The sequence below is a fragment of the Pteropus medius genome, unplaced genomic scaffold (genome assembly GCF_902729225.1).
Source record: "Pteropus medius unplaced genomic scaffold, Ma_sr-lr_union100, whole genome shotgun sequence".
Taxonomy (NCBI): Eukaryota; Metazoa; Chordata; class Mammalia; order Chiroptera; family Pteropodidae; genus Pteropus; species Pteropus medius.
This window is the reverse complement of record NW_024351730.1, coordinates 21,915,173-21,920,075: the sequence shown is the minus strand read 5'-3', so window position 1 is coordinate 21,920,075 and position 4,903 is coordinate 21,915,173. Positions and strand designations below refer to the sequence as shown.

The 4,903-nt window shown below is 34.1% G+C and overlaps 1 pseudogene; it reads left to right on the top strand.

Annotated features, from left to right (window-relative positions):
- The first annotated feature begins 2,412 nt into the window (after positions 1-2,412).
- Positions 2,413-2,531, top strand: LOC120588588 (uncharacterized; annotated as a pseudogene).
- Positions 2,532-4,903: the final 2,372 nt, after the last annotated feature.

Below are 4,903 nucleotides of genomic sequence, written 5' to 3'. Positions count from 1 at the left end.
TAGACCTAGTAGGGCATTTCCATTTCTAATTTCTTGATCCTGTGTTTATAAGTTTTCCTGTTTTAAGTTTCTTTTCTCTTTTAATAGGACTTGCAAAAACTCTTGTGATAAAGGTGCAAGTTGGAAATAGCTTATTCATTGATAGTAGGGAGAAAAGAAAACCTATTTGTTTAAGTCTATTAAGTAAAGATAGTAAATATTCACTACCTCATTCATTCAACAAATATTCTTTGAGTGTCTACTATGTGTCAGGCTCTATTCCATGAGTATGAAAGTTTAGCACCCTAACTCCTAAACAAACTAATGCCTTGGTTAAAAAAATAATAAGAAGAAGAATGACAGCATGCTAGATTCTCTGATCTAAAAATAAAAAAATCAATGTTATATAAAACAGGGGAGGGTGCTGTGTGAGAGAAAGACATTTGTTCTCAATGATGTAATTCTATATGTACTACTATCATCCCCATTATCTAATAAATGCAAGTCTTGTAGCTGTGTTCTTTGAGGCTTTAGAGAGTAGTGACATAGAGAAGATGGCCAGTATGATCAACTTTCACAGTTCCTTGTACCTACTTTAATGTTTCTCTGTGTTAGTTCTAGGTGTCAAGAATCCCAGAACCTGGAATAAAGCTCATCACCAAGTAGGGGAAAAAAGACATGCTCAAGGTATAGTAGTTAAAGTACACTGTAACTTCCATGGGACCGGAATTGTGCTGGATACCTGTAACTGAAAGCAAATAAAGCAGAGGTCAATGCCCTCAAGGAACTTGCAGTTAGGAGAGGTGGATATATATCTAGTTGTTTATGATGCAATGAAGTTCTGTACTTATACTTTGAACAAAGTTGAGTAGAGAATTTCTCAGATATAATTAGCCATGGGAAAAAATTAAAAATTATAATGCATCTAATGAACATGAACAGAGGTCATTAGATATATTAAAAATGTGGGGAAGCACTTAATTAAAATTAAAAACTCCTCTGTGAAAGACAAGGTCAAAAGAAGGAAATGAAAAGGCAAGCCACAGACTGGGATAAAATATTTGCAAAAAAAGATAAAAGACTGCTATCTAATACATATAAAGAACTCTTAAAACTCAACAATAAGAAAACAAACAATTTAAATTAAAAAAAAGGGCCAAAGACCTTAACACACACCTCACCTATAAGAAGTTATACAGATGATGAATAAGCATATAAAGATACTCCACCTCATATGTCATCTGGGAAATGTAAATTAAAATAACAATGAGATATCACTACTCACTTATTAGAATGGCCTAAATCTGGAACACTTGTACCATAAATGTTGACTAGGATGTGGAGCAACAGGAACTCTCGTTCCTTGCCATTGAAAATGATAAAATGGCACAACAAATTTGGATGAGAGTTTGGTAGTTTCTTACAAAACTAAACAAATTCTTACCATATGTTCCAGCAATCATGCTTTTTGGTATTTACCCAAAGGTGTTTAAAACTTATGTCCACACAAAAAACTGCAATTTTATTCATAATTGCCCAAACTTGGAAGGAACCAAGATGTCCTTCAGTAGGTATAGTGTGGTACATCCAGGCAATGGAATATTATTCAGTGTTAAAAAACAAAAAACAAAAAACAAACAAAACAAAACAAAACAAAAATGCTGTTAGGCCAATGAAAGACAGGGAGAAACCTTAAATGCATACTACTTAGTGAAAGAAGGCAATCGGAAAAGACTACATAATGTATGGTTCCAACTATATGATATTCTGGAAAAGGCAAAACTATGAAATCAATAAAAAGATCAGCAGTTGCCAGGAGTTAATGGGGAGGGAGGAATGAATAGGTGGAGCACAGAGGACTTTTAGGGTTGTGAAAATAGTTTTATATTATAATGATAGGTACATGTCTTTATACATTTGTCCAAATCCATAGAATGTACAAAATTAAGAGTGAACCATTATGTAAACTATAAACTTGGAGTGATTATGCTGTGTCAATGTGGGTTCAAAAATTCTAAAAAATGTACCAGTCTTTTCTTACTTTTTGGGTGATGTTGATAATAGGGGAGGCTATGCATATGCGGAGGCAGGGGGTATTATGGGAAATTTCTGCATCTCCCACTCAATTCTGCTGTGAACCTTACACTGCTCTAAAAAATTAAAGTCTTCTAAAAACTGTGGGAAAGGTAAACAACAGAAACAAAAACGAACTTAACAAACGAATTCTTTGCTGCAAGAAATGACAAAAATTTTAATATATGTTTAACACAATAAATATTAGGTATCAAAATGTTGTCAAATTATGACAAGGTACACATCATTGACCAATCACTCTCAAACAGAAAACACACTTGCACACTTCTCTCTGCTTAGCTAATTGTTGCCAATGCAACAGATTATGGACATTTTAACAGATTAAAATGTCCATGTATCGTCTACAGCCATGCTACCCTGAACAAGCCTGATGCCATCTGATCTTGGATGCTAAGTAGTGTCGGGCCTGGTTAGTACTTTGATGGGAGACCACCTAGGAAGACCAGGTGCTGTAGGTGTAAAAAAAATAAATAAATAAAATAAGGGATTGTAAACTGACAAGGTCCTTACAATCTGTGAGGTCAACCAAGGGTTGCCTCACCTAAAAAAATAAAAAAATAAAAATAAAAATAAAAATAATAAAATGTCTATATATCAACTGATTTCATGAAACTTAAGTTTAAAGAGTGTGATTTTACAATTAGAAAGACTTCATACATGTGATTACTTTTGAAATTATTTCTCTACTATGGATGAAAAAGGGGACACATTAAATTTGACAAGCTCAAGAGAGGCTTGCATGGTGGGCCTTACAAATTCAGAGATCAGAAGTAATCACATAGAATGGTCTAAACATAAAAATTTCTAACTAAAAGCGGATCATGGCAGGTATTCATGTCCTAGGCCTGTAGCTTCCTTGATAAAAGTCAATCTTTACCTTAAGTAAGCCTGTTTATTGTCTTTTTGCATCTAATATAACACACCTTTGAAATGTCAGAGTAATCTTCTTTTCCAGACCCCTTAAGGCACAAGCACTGCACCAGAGCAAGGGCCCACAGAACATCTCAATGTTATCTTGTTCCATGCATACCATCTCTATGTGCTATAAATGTTAATTATTAACTATCTTATACCCAATGTGAAAGAAGTATATGATTCTCCACTTAACTTTTTACCCAATCCTAGAGATTTCCCCATTTTGCTTTCTCTCACCCCCTTACTCTGCCACCAAGGGATTTCATGTAACCCTCCTTACATACCCTCCTTTCATTCTGATGTATAAAATAAGCTGCAAACTACCATTCTCCAGAGCATTTTTCTCAATGCATTGAGAGTTTGATTCCTGGCAATTGTCATCAGTTTGGCTTAAATAAAATCATAAAAATTCTCTATAGGTTTGGATGTTTCTTATGTCAACACTCCTTAAAATATATTTTGGAAGAAAGCATACTACAAGCATTGGTTTAGCATTTTTGTGGAGCATCTATTGGCATCTTCTGTAATATGTTCTTTGCCTTGTGGAAAGGAAGAAGAATGGTGTTACAGACTAAAAAATCAATATGAGCACATGTGTGGACATGAGTGTGGGAAGCAACACGGTAGCTGGAAGCAAAGAAGCATGGAGACAAGGGCAGGAGGTTGACACTATGCAGGCAGGTAGAGGTTAGTTTGCAGAAGGAGCTCAATGACTTCTTTGCCTTTGATTCCTAACATTGTCTCTGGTAAAATTAAAAGTTCGTGCTTTTTATGTTTATATTTTCCTACCTTTCTTAGAACTTGCTATGTTTCATTTTCAGTGAACTATTTGTACCTATGCCATAGTTTCATCTAAAACATTTTATTTAAGCCCTATGTTCTAGACAGTGTGCTAGACAATTTACATGCAAGATTATGTTAATTATCATGAACATTTTACAAAAGCTGTATTATTAAACCGATTTTAGAGTTGAGAAAACTGAGGAACCTGTCTGCATGTGAATCCTACCTATCTGACCCCAAATTCATTTTACTTTAATAATTGGTCTTTGTAATGGCATTTCTCTAAGTGTGTTGCTCAGAGGATAAATTGTGAGAAAAAAGCATTCTATGGTCACATTAGTATGAGGACTCACAATTCACTTAGGATATTAAAGTCCTTGGGAAATTCTGAAAAAATGAAATTCATTTATCTGAGTGCCTCACAAACTTTAGTTGACTGTCAGAGAATTTTTTTTTTTTTTTAACATTTAACATTTCAGGACATATTTTGAGAAACTGTCTTAGGGTATATTGGGAAATCCTTATTAATCAGAGCTCAACTCATTTAGAAACCAAGAAATAGAAACCTTATTATATACTCTCAAGTCATTGTTTGTCAGAATGAGGGTCATGACTCATTGGGTTATGAAATCAATGAAGTGGATCCTGACCAGTATATGGGAAAATAAGCCAAAAACCAAAAACCAAAAAACAAAAAAACAAAGAGGATAGAAAATATCAGGGTCATTGTATGTAGTAAGTTCTGAATCATGAAAGTTTTACTAGTTCACAGTGTAAAATACATTTTTCTCTGTGGTGATGGCCAAAAATGTCTAAAGCCACTGGTTTCATGAAAGTCACATGAATTGCTTATTGTGCCAAAAGTTACAGTGATAGCAAATGTCTGAACTTTGTAAAATTAGCACAAAAAGGACTACTGTAATGCAATGACTAAATATAGTATTTATTATTACTAAAACTGGGGCATTTTAGAGCTGGAATATCTCATAAGGGGAAAACCAACATAGAGTTTTAGTGACTAGTCAAGGTCAGAGAGCTATTAGTGGGGCCTAGCATCTAGGTGTTCCGATTTGTTCTCTAGCATTCTTTTACTTTTCAGTGAAAATTAACATATTTTTTTTTTTTATAGAAC